The 20,266-nt window shown below is 41.8% G+C and overlaps 1 protein-coding gene across 3 annotated transcripts in view; it reads right to left on the bottom strand.

The window, feature by feature from the left end:
• Positions 1-7,149, bottom strand: part of Shaw (potassium voltage-gated channel shaker cognate w) — a 56,953-nt gene extending 49,804 nt beyond the window's left edge. Inside the window, exon 1 of one of the 3 annotated variants that reach the window (XM_086983003.1) lies at positions 3,390-7,149. The gene's annotated coding sequence lies outside the window, so the exon portion shown is untranslated. Of the gene's footprint in view, positions 1-2,764; positions 2,907-3,389 lie in introns of those variants that run through there. The other 2 variants (XM_022796766.2, XM_022796765.2) reach the window with 2 other exon arrangements.
• Positions 7,150-20,266: the final 13,117 nt, after the last annotated feature.

The following is a 20,266-nucleotide window of genomic DNA, read 5'->3' on the forward strand; positions in this document are numbered from 1 at the left end:
TTGTCAAACCTTAGTTAATTTTATTCAAAAAAAAAAAAAAAAAACTCATGAATTGTTAACAGAGAATTTCTAGCATAAAACTTTTTTACAACGCAAAATAACCTCATCAGTTTTAGGTTTAGCCATAAAACGTCGCGTACAGGGGTCCCCTAGCGCATCCCCTAACGCAATACATAACGCTATATTTTAAAAAGTAGGTTCATGTATTATTTGAATTACACTTTCAAGCGATAACGTAAGGAAACAAACCGATTTCAAAGTTACCTGCCGACAACGTAGTAAGTAAATTGTACGCAGAAAACATATATCCATCATTTAAAGGTAGAAAAGATATATATGTACACACATACTTTATTTAACAAAGTACACACTTAGGGTGCTCCGCTGTGCTTTGCTGATGTTTTGGACTATTACAGTGATCCCCTACTCATATAATAACAATTTTAGAACAATAGAATCTATTCAAGTATTGAGCCACAAAGTGTTTTTCGTCTGTTAAGATCACAGATTTAAATTGAATTTATCTTAAATCATACAACTAAGAACCAGCTTTGTGCGATCAACAACTTAGCGCTCAGGATAGCAGTAACAGCAGAAGAACCGCGAACCCTCAAATGCGCCTGAAAGTATAAATCGGGCACGTGCCGTTTCAAAATCAGATTATATCTCTGACTAACACTATAGTTTAGTGCAGTGCAATGCTAACAGTGTAATAGTAACCTGTGTCATAGAATATGTTCGTATCTGTCTGTGCACCATAAGCACACATACGTAGTACACAAAGTACATAAACAAAGTAATACAGAATAAGGCTTTCTCGAATCGTTTAAACGACCACTACGAGCATAACAAAAATTACTGACATTAATACACTTTAACATCAGTAATAACAATAACTAATTTGTTGCTAACATTGTTGTCAATGGCCTGATTGTCAATTTAAGTAGGCAGTATTTAAAGGAATATTTAGATATTATCATATATATCACTGCCATTTACGTAATGCATCTTTAAAACATAGCACAGGAACTAGAGAGTAAAATAAATGGGGGAGATACGATTAATTGTTCTCTTGGTGAACCGCAGTCAGATTTAATCGTACGGTATAGGGGCAATGGGGCGACCAAAGTGGGCTTACGTTTTTACAGCATGTAGAAGGACAGTTGCGTCGTCGTATACACCTAACCTGTGTCTCCTCATCTACTAGTACTACGCTTTCGATTCGAATCGATTCTTTCTATGTCACAGACAATAAATCTAATATATAGGCATTTATTCCGGCAGGTTAAGAACCTTGAAAGCCCATGTTTCCGCTTTTTATATGGCTTCAGAATTTTCGATCAGTAGAACTTAACAGTAAACTACCGTTGTGTCAAACAGGATCGAATATTGTCTTTTGCTTGGAAAGTCAACTTTATTTAATCGATAGATAAAAATAAAAAATAGATTTTTGGTAAAATAGAATTTTGATATATTCAAGAAGTGGAAAGTTTTCAAAAAAAAAATTAAACATAAAATTCCCTCCCCATATTTCTTTTACAATGTCTTATCCAGTAGAGAGAACCATCTACCGATTAGCATCGGCAAGCAATTGCTGGTAAGAATAGCCGGCAAAAATGCACATGTTACAACAGATGAGATAGATCAGTGGTAGCCCGTTTGTTAAGTCATATAAAAATCATTTCACAAAATGTTCGTGAACTACTATAAGTATTTCCATCCGTGTGGTCTTTATCTGATTCTGCATTTGTGGTTACAATTGTATTACGTCGATTATTCTTTGCACTGCGTTTGTTTATAGGGGACGCGTTTAGGCTTTCTTGGACTTTACGGGAGGCCAGGAAGAGGGCCGTGACAGTTTGTTTGGGAGGATCGTTTAGGCAACAATCGTATTTGCTGTCGTTCGTCCGTACGTCAGTGCGTTGCTGGGTTCTGGTTTGACGTTTTCTACCGTTGCGCACTTATTACCGCTTTTCAAGGCTGCTTATGCAGCCTTGGTCAGAGAACGGTGAGAAAAGCATTCACGAGCGCTTGCGAAAGCCCTAGAAAGCACTGTATTGCCTCGGGCAATACAGTGCAGCAACGTAGCACGAGACCACCCAGATCTTCTTCTCTTCACGAGACGCACCTCCGTCTCTCTCTATATCTTTCTCTGGGTTTCAGAGTTTCGTGCCCTCAACCCTCCATAGCCCATTTCCTTTTTTACCAAGTTGCCCCGTTCCTAGCTCCCGCAGAGAAGAAACCTAACGGTAGCGGCAGCAGCTTCTGCCTCCATTTTATAGGTAGCTAGTGGGGCGGTAGGAAATGGTCTTTCCTTTTCACTGTCCTTTGGACTGCCGGAACAGTTTTCCTCTTTTTTACCTTTTCTTCGTTCTCCTTTGCTCTAGCCAGTCCCTCCCCCCGCCCCGCCCCGCCCCGCCCGACAGTGCGAAAAGCCATGGACGAAGAAGCAGCGCCAGCACAAAGGTAGCGACGACGGTGGCAGCAGCAGTAGCAGCAAACATCTACCTGGCCATAAAGAGGCAGCACCGAACCGGCGACCCTCTCGTGTCGCTGATACTGATACCAAACAAGCAAAAGCAAACGGCGTCGCCTACTATCTCTAATTCCACCACAAACCCAGCAAGCCGCAAACGGCATGAGTGTCTTACTACTTCATACAGAAAACCAAGACACGGCAGTGAAAAGTAGGACAAGCGCTACCATCTCCACCTTAGAGCGAGCAGACCAGCACTAGAGTAACCGGCTTCATTGCCGGCATTACCTGTCAAGAGCATCGCATAGTCCCGCCGGGTTAGGTTGGTCTTCTTTCAACACCTGCACTACCCGCTCCCGCGTCAGTCTGCCTGCCTCTCAATCAAGTTGCTTTTCTCTTTCCTGTTGGTCGTTTTTGTCTCTTCCTTTGTCGTCCGTTTGCCACCTGAAGTAAAGGTTAGGTACTTTAAGTATCATCGCGCGGAACTACTTTGGCTTCTTACTCGTAGCAGCGTACCGCATTCTCACGGACCGCAATGGAAATTGAATTGTAATGTCGTGTTTATGGGGCTGTTCCTGATGCTGCATCTGCGACTCGTCGCGGACCTGCGTGATGCTAAAAAAAACCCTATCTGGAACCTCTTACGGAGTTAAATGCAGCACGACAGTGATGCAAATTGAGATGGTAGAAGTGCAAGTGAAATATCGGCCCGTTGGTTTGAACTACTAAACTTCTGGTTAAAGAAACCAGTGGTCGTCAAGTCAAGCTTCGCGATCGGCACATGGTAAAAAACTCAAGTGACTAAAATTTTAAAAAAATGTTGGTTGGAGTTCTTATCAACACATACAACCTTTCTGTTCGCGATACCCTTCACATTTACCGGCTTTAATATAACAGTAATACGCAAGCTCACCTCTTGAACTGCGTTCAGGCATCGGAGGACAAGAGCATCCTGGGCGCAGCTTGAAACGTTTGTGCGTGCACGGTCCGTCTGGCTGCCCCTGAGGGCGCAACTTTACAGACTTCTAACAGTAAAGCACAATAGAACATTCACTGCACATAACAACATACAATTCACTCACGTCACTCACTGCTCTATGCAGTGAACAAACAGGCACAAACGCATCGGAACACATACATACACACAGGCAAACAGACGTCTGCACAGGCTTACCGAACTCACGCCTGCACAACTGAAAGATTTTGCTTTTTAGTCGCCGGCGAGGTATCCGATTCCTATGAGCAACTGCTATTCCTTTGGGTTCACTAAGACAGTGATGACTGAGAGTGATGCGGACACTGCTGATACTGTGATGACATTTTACACGGGGAAAGAGTTTTCCACTTAGGCGAGACTCTGCTTGTTGTTGTTGTTGTTGTTGCTGTCATCATCGACTTTGACGGTGTCGCTGCTGTCGATAGGAACAGCAATGATTGTGATGATTGTGGTAATGATGATGATGATGATGATGGACACGGCAATGATGAATGCGGCGAACACTGCCCCCACAACAACAACAACAACAACAACAACAACAACAATGGTGGTGATGACGACGACGGGGGCGACGGCTGTGACGAGGAGAAGCAGTCCCTTGCATTTAATGTTACTGACGATGATCATAATGGTGACGATGGTGATAATGATGATGATGACGACGACGACGACGGCGAGGGCCGTCGACCCGACGTATGGCGGCGGAGGCGGCCGCCTGTTCGTGGCTGTCGTGTCCCGCCTCTCGTCAAGCAGAAGCTTGTTGGGACAGTTCGCCGTCGGTGGCCACAAGTAGCAGCAACACACATCCCCACCACAGCCCCCACAGCTCCACAACCTCACGCGCACCCCCACCCGCACCGTACCAGCACAACAACACGGAACGTAACAGCAATAGCAGTAGAAACAGCAACTAAGTATTTATCAATTTTACCTGAGTATATGCTTATCCGTATTCACGTCGGACGTTTTTGTTTTTATATTTCGACAATCATCTCTTTTTTTACTGCACAATTTCTATAATGATTTTTCTCTGTTGTCGATTAGTTTTTTTATCGTTTTTCTTCTTATTTTTCTCTATGTTTCGTGTTATTTCTCTATCTTGTGGCTTTGTAAAGTTGTTGTTGTTCTGTGATTTGTTGCTGTTGCCTTTTCTAATCCTTGCCAGGAGAAAGCTGGTGCCAGCAACACTATTAGGTCCCACGAGACTGTCACGGATGACGGCTATAAGCACTAGACCAGCGAATTTGTATTTTTGTGCGATATTGATGCGATCGACATGGCTATCATGATCGTTGTTAATTAAGTATTGCTGTTTTTTTCATTGTGTTTTGGTTCGTTCTTTTTGCTTTTTACTTGCCGCTACGAAGACTACTCACTTGTCATATTGCGCCTCTGCTATACGGTACCGTGATTTCAACTCAACAATTTCAGGCTCTGGACAGCAGAAACTACAAGAATGACGACGACAACGACGACGACGACGCCACAGCTGCACGATCGGATTACCACCTCTGCGTGCAGCTCAGAAATTGTAGCAAAAACGGTTGAAATCGTAGTAGTGCTAATAATGGTCCTGTTAAAAATATCTAGTCCACAATTGACTTTTCTATGCAAATATCTCTACGACTAATAATGCTGATGATAAAAATTTTAGTTTTACTGCCATCGCTACTGCTTCGTTTAACAACACTGAAGATTTCCGCCCACTTGTTGTCTTCCCTCTCTCGGTGTCGAGCCAAACGTGAAGAACTTAAATCAGTGCTTGTCGTGGCGGAACAAACAATCGCCGCTTAGTCTTTTGGTTCCTTGCTTGCTTTGTATTCTAGATAATGTATAAGTAAAAGAAATAAGTTTTAAGTATTTGGAAGTAGTAGCCAGGTGGCAATCTACGTTCGCGACACCCAATGATGGTGGGAATATCTAGGATGACGAAGATGGCGGTCAAGCTGACGGTTCTAGCGCTACGGAAGATTCCACAGAACCACATAAGCACAACCCAGATGATTCTCTTCCTTTCTCTCGCTTCTTCACTCGTGTTGCTGTGTTTTCCTCACTGGATCACTTCGCGTTGTTATGCGCCTCACTGGCAGATTCTCTTTACGGCTGCGCTAGATCACTAATTTACACGCATTAATGTTAATGATTTCGTTCTAAAGTCGAGAGAAAAGTACCATTATTGTACCGTATCTTGACGCTCAAAATGGGTAGACACAGCCGGCCGTTTTAGCGCACTTCAAAGCTGATGACAACAGCGACACGTAGAGAGAGTGGGTGCATGAGTAAACAAAGATTAGTAGAATGATCGAGGGGGGAGTAAAGGGATAAACGATAGCCACAACGATAACGGCGGCAATGCGTGAAAGCTTTGTGGCTTGTTGCGGTTGTTGTTGTTGTTGCTGCTGCTGCTGCTGCTGCTGTTGCTGTTGTTGTTTTTGTTGTTGTTGTTGTTGTTGTTGTTGTTGTCAGCGCACAATAGTAATGCGCTTTAAAATTTTGGTCGAATACAAGCTGAGCTGACTTGAGCGGTCGTTTGTTCTGCTGAGTGCTACGATTAAAAGTAGAGGTATCTCCCACGAGCTTTCACTTGCTAGCTAACTCACTCGACATCTTCATTTAGTCATCTGCTGAGTGATTTTTCAGTTCTGTGAACCTTGCCTGTTATACCCCTCTCCTATCTCAACAACTACGGCATTAACAAATGAAGAAATGATATCTGTGGTGTCGAGATAAAGGTGCCGAACCGTTGCGTCACTCAGCAAGCACACGGATAACACAACGAACGGATACAACACGCACTCCGCGCACACACGGGTTGTCACAACTCCGTAAAGATTGACGTGGGCAAAATACACGGCGACATTGAAGCCTCCAGACGCTTTCCAAACTTTTGGGCGATCCTTTCGATGCAAGCAAGCTCTCACAGACGAAAATAAAAGTAGAAGATACGCTTGTAGGGATGGATGTGCACCGGGTAGTAGAACAATAGACTAAACCGCCAAAGAGTAGACTAGCAGAGACACTCAAAGCGCCGGCGACATACTCACGCGTAAACAACAGATGAAAGGAAGTGTTGGCGGGTGCTCTCGTGGATTGCCCCTCAATATTGTTGTTGTTGCTGCTGCTGTTGTTGTAGTTGTTGTTATTGTTGTTGTTATTGCTATTGTCGTATTAATAATGGGCATTCCAAGTTGATGGTTCCTGTTGACTTTGTTGGTGTCAAAATAGCGTAGTTGGTTATTCCTCTTATTGGAATCGTCGGTAACACGAACTTACTGCCGGAACAAAACGTCGATGATATTAGTTGTTGTACTGAGGGTCTTCGTGTTTGCTAGTAGACGACGATTTTGCCGCTGCTGCCGAAGGAAAACGGCGGCGTTTCTTTTCGACGATGCACCCTCTTTATACAACGATGATGGTCCTGGTCCGCCCGCTGCTTGCCTTTCGTATCGTATCAGAACGGGAACCTTCAGCAGCGGTAGCCAGGCAGGCAGGAGCAGCCAGGCAGGCAGGCGGGCGGCAGGCAGACCCTGCTGCTGAAGCGGGCGGCCTTCAGCCCGGCCCTCAGGGCCGCCGTGCGGCGGCGGGCGGAGGGATAAAGCAGGGGAAAGGGATGAGATGGTTGGTCGTCGTTCGCATCGTCGTGGTGATGGTAGCGGTGCCAGTTCTAGTGGCAGAGGCCAGGGCAGGCAGGCAGGCAGGTTCTATGTTGCATGCTCCTGCTTGCTTTGCCGTCTGGATGGCAACGCAGGCAGACAGCCGTGCCGCTGTGGCGAGCAGGGGGAAGGGGCGAAAGGTCCTCCTCTATGCGGGAGGGAACACTATGGCAGGCAGCGTCCCAGGCTTAGTGGCAGGCAGGCAGGCTTGAAGGTGCCCAGGCCAGCAGGCAACGTTACGGATAGCAGGCAGGCAAGACGACAGAGCTGGAACGTGGAAAGGACCGCAAGGGTAGAACGAGAAGGAAAGAGAAAAAGAGATATTGCAAATGAGAGAGAGAGAGTCAGACAGTGGCGGCCAGCGGGACAACCCACCCACACACCCCGTCCTCCCTTCCTCAACCCCATCCATTCTACTCTCGCACACGCTTGAAGCAGCAGCAGCACCAGGAGGCTTTTAGTCCGGAATATGGCAGCTGGGCCTAAGCTAAGTCTAGTGCACTCGCTCTGTGCTCACCTCCAACGGCAAAACCACCACCACGGATGCTGCCGTCAGCAGCGGAAGCCTGCAGCACCATCATCGCGGAACGGCGCGGCGCTACCTCTCTCGTAAAAGCCGCCAAAACCCTCGCTCCGCTTGCCACTACTAGTACTAATACAACGATTACGAGGACCGCCACTCGGTAAGGCTTTTCCTTGGCTAACAACCGAAGCTTTTGCTTTTGTATCACCAATGGACGGATGACATCCCGGCAAAAGCAAACCGACGGCCATTCGGTAAAGGTCGACATAGACGTGCCGACAACGTTGATCAAAAACACTGGTTAGAGAGAGCCCAAATTCAGCGGATTCCGCTATTGGTATTTAAGTACCCTATGGCAGTGCGATGCACTACCACAAAAATCGAAGAACAAAAGAGTTTACTCCATCTTAATGAAGTGCACTGGCACAAACAAAAGAATATCAGTTATTGCTAACGAATAATCGACAGAAGTTGAATACGCAGAAGATGAATGAAGACGCTTTTTCAGAAAGCGGCGTTTTTTTTCTGTGATTTCAACAGCATGAATAAAAGACTCACGTCACAACAAAATGGGTCCAATCAGGAGCAAGCAACCACTCTTAAAGCTGCTAACAACGATGCCTTGATGACTTGTTGTTATGTTTGTCGTTTGCTCCTAGAGTGCACGAGCGTGTGCTCCCTAGCGATTGGCGTGCAACAGCTCCTAGAGTGCCTCGAAATAATCCAAAAAACCCGAAACAGATTAACAGAGCTGCCAAATAGCGTAGAGTATTGATCAGCTAAGTCTTCCTGTTTCATCTGTAGAGCTAGTATACGCTGCCTGATTGTCGAATGCCGACCGCTCAGTAGTAGGTAAACGCTTTCCCCTACGAGAGGCTACTCTTACACTCCTTAAATAGGAAAAAATCTTCTTCTTCCTTGTCCTCTTTAAAACTCATCGTGTATTCAGACAGCTGTTCGAGAACTAAACGCTTTGCTCGTCGCACATGTGCAGACACAAATACTACCGTAGGGCCGTGGACGTTAATTATTCGCAAAAGGTTCTGGCCATAGGCTGTTCTGTTCCTCATCAAGCCAGTTCAGTAGCTATCCCTTAAGTAAGTTCGTCGGAATGGGAGCGATCTGTCTTCAATATTACTTTTAGATAGAAAATACACTTTATTTTTTTCCACACCCATATCCATGTCTTCAGCTATCTGTTGCCTTCTGACTTTTTCGTATCTCCGTGACGGGTAAATAAACACATTCCCCCCGTAGGCAATGAACAGTGCGGCTGAAGAGGAAAAAGATCGCTAATAGAACCCACATATTAACACATAGTCGTTTATGCTGGTATAAAAAAGTTTTCATGAGGCTTCGATGGTATTCAGCCGTCAGTCAAGTAGACGCATTATACCCAGGACGTATAAGGCCTCTGGTCCATCTAATAGTGTCTATTTACCTTTAACATTTGAGCCTATTCTTGTTTCATGGTCCTACGACGGTTTTACGAAATGAAGCACCTGTCGGGATGGGAGTGATCCGGTCTACAGATAAATGAGAGCGGATACACGTAGCACGGGTGACGAGAAAATGTGGAAAAATCGATGAAGCAGGCTACCGTCAACATAGATATGGACGACAGGGTTAACGATAAAGCTAATAAATCATTCCGCGTTGGTATCTTCCGACACTCCTACGCTGATTGACGAAGTAGACTATTTTTTGTCTACACGTAGGTATATACAGCGGACGTTTTCTAGCGCATATTTTCCTCATACGTGTGACCATTGAGAAGCGTATTATGTATCTGAGGCAAATACAGTTAATTAGTTTCACTCAAGATCAACGTAGCGCACATGCTTTCTTCTCACTTTTTCAGAACTTTTTCAACATAACTTGTACTTACAGATAGGTGTAAAGCTGAGGTAATTTATTAATTAATAATCTGCTGTACACGGCCGCTTGCAAATTCAAAAACCGCTTCGGTTTATGTATAATCATGCAGGATTCAGCAAAGGACTACAAAAATGTCTCTAAAAACAACTACGCTAAAACATCACATATGCTGTTTTCTCATTATTACCATTATTTATAACTTAATGCTATAACTGAATCCTCGTTGGGTCGTTAACAATCTTTCGGGACTGCAGCCATAAGGGCCAGCAATTTTATGAGCTTGTCAAGCAAACGTTGGTCTACAGACAACGAAAGGTTTTAAATCAAATTACATTTTATTGATAAATTAAAATGGTGGCATTAACAAAAGGCCCAGGCACAGAACCACCCCCGCTGAATGTACGCCAGCTGTTCACTGCCGGACAACTCGTCTGTTTTACCAAACAAGGTTATTGCGTGTTCTTAAAAGTCAAAGGTGGACGCGTTGATTAAACTAGGGTAATTTACAATGCGATCTAAACATATCATTTAAAACAAATTATCTTAAATTCGTCTTTCGACAAGTAAATACGAAAAAGAAAACAAGATTGACTCATTTTCCAGACTCGTGAAATCAAAGTACCATAAGAGGTTCCCACTTCCAGTATAGTAAGAATTGAAGTGTAAATAATATTGTATATAGTATAATAATATATATACAGTATTGTTTTAGTAGGATGCGCTAGTGTTATGTACAAAATGTTGACGCTTTGCTGTTATCTTAAGTCAAACAACCCCACTATTATGGCCGCCATTGACGTCCTCCCGCTGCGTATATCTATTTACTGCAGCTAAATACAGACAAAAAGTTTGATGCCTTATCCTGTGCGTCTACAGTCAGGCAGGCTATAGTGCTTTTGTCCTTGTTACTCCTCTATACTATTTATTAACTTACGTTTGCTTGCAGCTGGGACTGTTGTAAAGTTAGTTTATCGAAGCTCGCAATAAAATTGGCGTCCAGTAGTAATATAAGTGCTCTATCTAAGCCCATACTGGTTCAACCTTGGCATTGACTGACAGATACGAACGCTTTTGTAGCCGCTGATTTGTTTTCATGTTACAGTATTATAAATTTCGTGACAACTCTGCCACGCTTACCCGGCAGAATCTTGCCGGCGCTTTTCATTAAGTCCAGGGTGAGTTTGGTTCTACTAATACCTGCCTAAGTTCAGGAAGAACTTAAGCTGCCTCTGTTGTCACGTAAAGTCCCGCTGCTGTGGACCGCATGGAGTTTTTTTGTTTTTCCTTTGTTTAAGAATTGAGGACATTCTGGGTTGGCTCTCGCACCTAGGATACTAAATGGCAGGTGCCCGTGTTGACTACGATTTTGAGGGCTTTAGCCTGATGAAGTTCGCGCTCAACCTGTCAAGGCAGTTGATCGTCAAAACAATCATTGGTTCTACGAGGATCTGCACCGCCTTCTTTTCGTTGTTGTATTTCTTGCGTTGGCCACCTTCGCAGCCGCGAATATCCTCTCGATCCTCCCTATGTTTCGAGTTCTACGTCTGCTATCGCCATTAGGCATTCCATCGTACGGCTGGCTCCCAGCGCGAAATCTGTGTGTATCTGCGTGTTCGAACCTGCATAATTACAAAATCTTAATACCACCACACATATAGCTTGGCCGCAAAGCTATCACAGAGATTATGATTTCGAGCCTTAGCTTAGGCTCTGCCTTGGAAAATAGCACGTTACCAATAAACGCCCTGGGGGTTTTGACGAAAGACTCGGAATGGATACCACGGCCTCTGCTGATCTTGGCAATACTAGGTAATACTACTCGTGACTCTGGTGCCTTAGCTTAGGGTGACTCGTTTTAACCATCTTGCAGCTCACTGCGGGTACTCATCGAGGATCGTCTAGTTGATACACCGTGACCGACGTCGTGAATATTGGTACATCTCATAAAGGGCAAGCAGGTTGGCGGATCCACGTCAAGTGTCGCAGCATCACCCCACAAACCCAAAACAAGTGGAGCCCGATATTATTATCATTATTCTTATGAATATTATTATTATTAGAATCAGGAATTTTCGGCTATATCGTCTCTATCAATAAAATCTCGGAAGCACCTCTTAGATATAGAATGCTCCCATTAAGAATCTAATCGAAAAGGGCCTTATTGGAAAGCGGTTTCTCCGATGAACCTTTGAAACGATATAGCAATATAGATCTTAATAATAAGTCTTCGTTTTTATTAATTACTTATCTTTCTTAGTTATTATATTGTATAATTTCTGGTAATCATTTTTGCTAACGCTGAGATTGAACCCTCGTGCTTGCTTGCGTTTTAGTCAGTAGCCACCATAACGACCCACCTATAAAAAATACACATCAATCATCTGCACTACCAAAGTTTTAGTTTAAACGGACTTAACAGCTGCAGATCCTCACTGATTATCGATACTTCTTTTCGCGGAACAGCGATAGCAACAGGTGTTCGTTCCTTACTGCGCGCATTTTGTGTGTGGGAGTCAGGCCTTGAGCTAAGTCTGTGTAAGAATTGGGTTTTGTTGCTGGAATGAAGTTAGTAAAATCGCCAATTTGACACTCCTGCGGTCGTTAACTAGAAACACAAGCTCGACTCCCCCAGCAGATCAGTAAACACAATAACCGCCCAGAATGTCTCCTTATTTTTACTTGAGTAGCATAATAAAAGCTCAGAAGATCTAGTCTTCCTTGCAACGAATGGTCCTATGGTTTCTCTTTGAAGCTTTATCATGTAGTTGCTCGTGGCTTTATCTGATAAGATCGGCGGCTCGGTGTCATTGGTTAGCTGAAGCGAGCACCGCGCAAGTTAGCTGTCGATGTCCTTTATCCTCAAACCCAAATTACAATACTTCGTTACAAGTTTTTTTTTTTTTAATTTAAATTTTATTTTAAGCGCAGTTACAATGCGAAGTGAGCTAATTATGAATTCGTCAAAAATTTAACCCCCCTTGTATATAGCCAAAGCCATTATGTTCGACTAACTAGCCAGAGTAACAATTCATTTTTCTTAGAATCAGATGTGTCATTGTTCTGTTGACCGAAGTTATCTTTACTATACTTTTAAATTACTGACATTTTCACGAAGAATAGGGAACCTAATACCATTTGTTTTCCTGTAATAGGGTTGCTTAGATACATTTTCAGTGAGATTTTGACATTGCCTTCCTCTACTGATGATTTTTATTCAAAGATTTGTATAGTCTGGTTTTAGTGAGTTTCACGCCCAGCTGATTTACGCGAGATATCAGTTAGAACTTATTCCTTTTGTTTAACTTACGAGAGATCGATAGTGTTGTGCCATACAGAAGGAAAGACCGTTTCCTCGAATAGCTTCAGAGAGCTCCAGAGAACTTAGTTCTAGGGCTTCACTGTCTCCTACGAAGCATGCAATTATCACGTATGCTGGCACATCTCTGATAGCGTGTTCTTGTCTGTACGGCGGCTCGTGCTTCCTGCTATTGCTCCTGTATGTCTTTACATTTTTCCGTCTACCCGTGCTTATATTCGTATAAGCGTACCAATAATTAGCAATTTCCTGTCAACGCTGTTATTGAGTGGAGCACTAGAATTTGGAAATTTTAGCTTCTATGCAGGCGTATCTAGGGCTTGTATTAACCCGATTTTTCCCTGGTGTAACGTTTCCGTAGGCTTTGTGCGTCAAGACAAGAGTACGCATCCAAAATTATACAGATAGTTACAGACGTTTCCAAGATATAAATTCTTGTGCCTGTTGATGCGGCTCCGAAAACCACCTCTGCTTTGATGATACCACTCCTCATTAGATTCTTCTATATATGGCTTTGTTATTCAACGTCATACGCAGAAGAGTCAAATATAGGATGTGTACCTATTTTTTTACAGCCAGAATAATTCGATAATCAACTGCCTCGAGAATACCATACGCAGAACACTGCACACGGCTGTAAGGCCTTACTTTTGCTATCGTTTGTTAACCATACAGACAGATGTTTCTTTAAACAACACTAAGACGTATAATGCAAATCACCCTTAAAACGATGAATATGGTAGTTTATGGCTGTCATCTATTATAATATAGGCAGATTTTCCTTTACTAACACGGATGTTGTATACGATATATGATTAGTATCTTCTAAAAGTATTTCCGAGGGTGGGAAGCTGTTGAGCAAGAAACGCGTGACCTGCAACTGTTTATTTACTAATAGGTAGACCTTTCTGTGTAAAGTAGAGTCAATAAGTAATCTCGTTAAGGCCAAACGATGTTTGTTTTTTTTTTCTCATAATTTATGTACCATGTTCGTCAACAACGAAAAACGAATCCGCTGCAGATTTACGTGGGTTTAGGCTTTCGTTTAAAAAGGAATTTTATATATATATATATATCTATGAAAATCCTATATTGGATACTCGAATGGGTGTACTAGTGAGACAAAAGCACTTACGGTCTCAAACGAGCTCAAAAAGTCTATCAGGAAACTATTTGTTGAATGAATTTGACTGGTAATCAATAATACGCTACCCTGGTTCGCGTAATCACACCCCACTACAAAACGTACCAACGTAATATATGATACAGTATTAGGAATACGAGTTTAAGCGTACAAGGTAGCAGACGAATAGAATCACACCATCTCTTCGCAACGGCTTACACCAGTTTGTGATGCTCTATATTCTTCGTTTCTGTTCATGAGATGTTGTCCCAGCATAATTTCAAGCTGCTTTTTGCTGCTTCAATCATTTCTCATTTCTCCTAACTATCCCCAGGAATCCCCAAGCTAACTAAATATTTTGACCTACTTTGTCGACAGCAATCACTTGACGACAGTGTGTGTCCTGTTGAAAAAGCAACAGGTTATCATCTGTTGCCGATGGTTCAGGACCGCCTCTTCCAATTAATAGCTCCGTTCCATTTCTAATATGCCAGCACCATGCGAGCTATTAATGGAGGCATTCATGCGATACGAATTGCCCTCGTCAAACACGACCTGCAGTAACTTCTTATCGTTCGATGGATTCGTCACGCCTTACTTCAATATGGCCCGTGCTGTGCCTTAGATGCACGCCGCAGCACCGCGCGACCGTCGTCAACGATCGTGTCGATTGTAATTGATAATGAAAACGATAGCGTTAACTTGGATCGTCGTGAAGTCGAGTAGCTCTCAGTACAGGACGGCACGTAGCATGTTCTACCCCTTGAACCATCAGGCAGTGACATTCAAAGTAACACCTACAGATATTAAAGTACAAACAAGGACCGAAAATTTTCTACATTGCAGCTTGTATACTTTCAGTGGTCAGTTCCTTCGCTGGATCCTAGATCCTTGAAAATGTTGCGCATTCTAGTAGTTTCTTGACGCTGTCTTGTACAGGACGTTACGCCATAATTCTCTAATGATAATTAGAAAGCGTCGAGCGTTGACATAGGTAAACGTACTAAATTGCTTAGAAGGTAACGACTGCGGGAAAAGCGCCATTCAGCATCGCTACTGTAACATTGTTCTTACATACAACTCTAATAATTTGGAAAAACTTTTTAATTAATATCAGCTAATCATGGAATCTAAATTCATTACCCTGTTGTATGTTTTAACAGCTCGTAATGGCAATCCACGCCAAAGCACTGTTATATCGTCGACTGGCAATTTCTGGCTATTGTAGGAAAGCTTCAAATTCAAGCACATTTTCAATCAGAAAAAAAGAAAAGAAAAGAAAGGAATTAAGAAGTAGTGAAAGCATACTCTGTCGTTTCGATTACTTGCTCAGAGATGTTTAGAGTCTGTGAGGTAGTTTTGTACACCCAAGACATCGTGGCCAGCTAAGTTTAATTTAATCCTTAACTTTCAAAGAGCAAAGCGTTCAACGAAGTTAAACTTCTTTATTACTACGATTGTCAATGCTTTGGGTCTACTATAGCCAGGGTCAGACTATGATCTATTAAATTTTAATAACTATATAAGTCAGACATGCTGCTGGTGCCACAACGTAAGGTTGTGCCGAGCTTCACTATTTACTAGTTTTGCGTACCACAGGAAGTTGGAACTCCAAAGCATTTTTATTACTATTATTATAAATTAATAAGGCACGATCCTGCCGATTTCGCGGTTACGTTTAATCTGCTTTTTCAATCGCAAAAATCACGCCATATACAGTAAATTTGGCAGATGAGTTGGTGCTGAGAAGTTTCTCTGTGTTAATAGAATGCGCTCTTTGTCATTAAAGTCTGAAAGCATTTGAGACCTAAAGTGTGATTAGGAATTATTTTCGTTTCACTTAACAGATCACGAAAATACATCCTTAAATAAAAGGTCTTCTAAAATGACCGTAAGGCTTGCTGAGTTGAGCCTATTATTTCCCCATATTGACAGTGAGAAAAAGTCGTAAAAGGCATTTTATCGAAGATGTTGGAAATCATACTTCGCGCGTCTCCTGGCCTGTCGAGGTTTGCATCCGAAAGGAGATAGTCTTTAAGGTTTGTCCGAAGCTAATAATGTATGAAGATTCCTAACCTCTTCCAGTTAATTGCATGTCATTCTTAAGATGGAAGTTGTATTCTTCACGTCAACTTCAGATCTGTGTATGCCTTACAGATCATTGTTATGGGATGTTCGCTCATAGAACTGGGGCTTCTGATATAGGAGGGTGTCTGTCCTCAGGCACTGTATGAAATACTTATATATTTATCAAAGTACGGGGGGGGTATTTTATCCTGCTAAAAACGAAAGCTAGAAGCAATAACTGAATAACAGCAATAATAATATATACTTCATTCGCCGAATCCCTCACGGACGGCAGTTACAAAGTAACAGCGATGGACGTAAAAAAAACTCTAACCTATGTTATTATCTTAAAATATGCAGGTTTTTGACTACTCATATCTATGAACCCTGAAAAGCATATCCATATATCATTGGAGATTCCCAGTTGTCATACGGTAAAACCAGATTAGCCTGAGGGTTCTTTCACTAAACATTACCTCTGCACGTTGCATGCTATAGATCACTGCCCACTTATGTCGAGTGCCTGAAACGCTAAGGGCACTCTTCACCCAAGGGGATATATCCGTCTGCACTTACGTAAAAGCTGATAAGTAATTTAGGTAACTACCTGAATACCCTATATATATATAAGGGACACACTACTATATTGTTGAAAAATTATGTCTATTTAGTTATAAAACTAAATAGACGTAATTTTTCACCATATGAATATGTGTCATAGTCCACATTCAGTCTACGCTTTTAAGAGTTTTCGGTGTAGTGTGAGTTTTTCCTAATGATGAGCCAAGAATTTATTGGCTTACATCTAAGACCTCTTATATATATACTAATCTTCCCTAAAATTTGCACCGAGCAATATGCATTATTACTATTTAGATATGTTCAGCCAATTTGGCACTAACGCTTCACATACTTCTGATAAGTCAACCGTTTATTTAACTGCTAAAGCACAGAATAAACTGTATCTAATAAGTGACCAGTTGAGAAGGGATTGCGGAACTAGGTTCACTTTGTGCCTAGGCAGAGTTACACTACCTAGATCCCTGTCCCTACACTAGAAGGAAACCACACGAGTTCACTACGCGAACATTTCCTATGTACCATGCGAAATAATATAACAGTTAAGCAATATTATTACTTTGGCTTCAACAGAAGAATACGTTTATCTGTGTCTAATATGTATGATATCATAGAGGGTTTCTCAAGTAGCAAACACACTTCGACAAACTATTCGTGGCTGAGAATGAGTGCACGGTACTACCGGACCAGGGTAAAGGAACTGTTGATTGATATATTGGTTTTAACCAAATTAGGACGAATCAAGGCACAGAACGATGCGAAAAATGGGATGAACTCGTAAGCTACTAAGCGAGTGCTTGGGGAATGCGCATCTTTGAAGTTTAAATTGGATTCTTAGACATTTTTTGGCCTTGTCAATTTCGCAAGCTAATGTACCAGAACGAGGAACCTGTGTGTAGATCGTTGACTTTACACAGTCTCTGAAGGAGAAGGTCCAGTGTATCGTATTAGAATGTTAGACAGCAACCCATTACACGGTGCATTATGGCATTATGATCTGATATTTGGTAACTGTTTCAACCAAGTCGGTATCAATAGTGAGTAGGACATTAAGAGTAGAGGTAGGATAGTGGATAAAAGTTGTTACGAGATGGGCAAGGTCTTTTTCGAAAGCAGACATTTATTAATAGGCCTTCTTTCATCTCAGCTGGCACAAAAAGGGCAACTGTCGACCATTTAATCCGAGCAAAAAGAGAATTTCTAGTAAATGTAACTAATAAGCCAGTGTTCAGTATAGAGCAGATACCCGGCGTGACATCCATCACAATTTTGGAGTTTCCGCCGCCTCTAAGATAAAACCATACGGTACAAAGTTTGGCAAGATTTAGAAAACGTTGATTCCGATATGTTTACCATGTTAAATTAAATACGATCTCGATCATACTAGGATAACGCTCGGACAATATGTAAACTCCGTTATAGAGTGTAAGACATCAAAACTATTATTTTTTAGATGGTTCAATATCACTAATAAGGCTCTCGAACCCAGTCACAAATAGATATAAAATATCCGCACGCAGTCAGCATCTTGTACGAGTAAACGTCGCCTAAGGCAACAAGCTTGGCTGCAGAACGAGGATTTCAATGGTCATAACATTTTACCTAGTAGCGTTTGGTTGGCCAGCCAATCCTCTTGGGATAACAGAGATAGCAGATGTTATCGATGGTCTAGCAGGCCAACGATGGGCTGGGCCATACCAAAGAGAATTTTCTATAATGTTGAACCATTAATTTTTAAATATATTTCATGCGGGACAGACTTTCGCCGTATTTTTGTCCGTAGGTCAAACCCCTTACCTCATGGAGTTATAATTAAGTGAATTAAGGTAGCGACTTTAGGTTTAAAATAGATACTTTCGATAAGGATAAAGGTGCATCATTTCGGTGGCCAAACCTGCCTTTGGAATCAACTAGACCACTGTGATAAGTAAAGTTTGTATGATTATCAAAGTCTACAGGTGTATCATAATGAAGATTAAGAATAAATAATAGGCAATTTTACGGTTTAGATGAAGGGTGATTTTTGGGAAAGATAAACGAACTAGAAAAGGACGGTTCGTACCTTTGCTTTTAATCAAAGGTAAAACGTAATGATGCTTTACTGAATGTTTCTAACAAAATTTTTGGCATTTGCCAGGCGAGAATATATCAGCTTTTAAGGTTCGTTCAGGGAAGTGCCGGAGTCAGAGGTATGAAATGTCTAAGATGTAGAAGCTTACACAGCATAGGCATAAATAGGTACAGTATGAAAAGCACGCTCCTACAGCATGTTTGCTTAATAGTACTGTTATCTGTTACCATTTGTAAATAGTTTTAACTATTACTGACGAATTGCACTTAGTTTCTCCCGACACATCGTTTAAGTTAAAAGTTATTGAGACAACTTTCAGCTGAGCGCAATGAATGAAAATACTTTGTTTTGGTGTTTAAGTTGCCAAAAGTGGGAACTAACTTTGCACATTTTTTAACATAATAATAGCTCACAGAAATTCACTTGTCGTCTGTTTAAGCTGTAATTCCGAGTCGTATCACGTACGCTCTTGTGTCCACTTTGATGTATAAAACTGTGTATTAGGTGAGAAAAGTTCGAGAAATCGCGCGAGGATTAACAGTACACCATTTATAATAAGTTATAATGCGATAGGTTTTCTATTCTATCGGCCTATGGAATATAGCTCGCCAATTATATTATACTTGTATCCTCCTACGCCCTGGATCGTCCAACTCAAAAAAGTATCAGTACATTTTACTGACGGCCTAACATGTTATTGAGTGAAGGTAATAATTTAGCACACTTCACTAGTGGGACGCCTATATCTCTGACGGCAAAGACAATCGTGATACGAATTCGGTTGTAGTCCATGTTTAGAGAACCGTCAGACGACACGTGGCGCTTCCGTAAGCTTGCCTTTTATAATTAAGGATTGATTTGAAGATCGCAGTGAGGACCGCTACGAGCCGTAATAAAGCCTCCTACTTGGCAGCGTGTCTTTTATCGTAAGACACTGATGGGTCATTTTTTTTTTTGATAAATCGCGCGACGACTATGTCTGTATGTAACAAGGGACAAAACGTAATGAACGAAATGAAGAAATTTTCACCTCTAGGATCCTCTAGTGAAGATTTGGTAATTTTATAAAAAAAAAAACTTCAAAATAAGAATGACAATTTAATGATGTTTATTATTTTATTAACACTTAACATGTAACTTTATTATTAGTCTATTAGAGATGTTACGCAAAGGACGGTTTCATTTTTAAGTGTACATCTAAGTCCGCCACACCACGTACCCTTCCAGCATACTTTGCAAATATGTAAATGACATTGAAATGCAACCTAGTCTAAAGATGTGCCTGTACAGATAAACACTCATTTAAAACTATTCACCATAAAACTCGAGATCGACCATCGTAGAAACGGGCTAACGGATAAAAAGCTCTTCATTATAATGCAACAGTATAGCACCCGCTAAAAACTGTCAAGCATCAGATATAGAAGTTCTGGAGATTTTTAAAAATGGTTTTCGGCCTTCTGACTAATAAACAATAGGTTTTCCAGCATGAACAAAAGCCATCGTTAAGCTTGTATCAATGCAAACCAGAAAACAACACTCTCATACGTGCAAATCACATGCTCTAATGGCATACCATTTTT

Source organism: Varroa destructor, unplaced genomic scaffold (genome assembly GCF_002443255.2).
Source record: "Varroa destructor unplaced genomic scaffold, Vdes_3.0 BEIS01000003.1, whole genome shotgun sequence".
In the NCBI taxonomy this organism is placed as follows: domain Eukaryota; kingdom Metazoa; phylum Arthropoda; class Arachnida; order Mesostigmata; family Varroidae; genus Varroa; species Varroa destructor.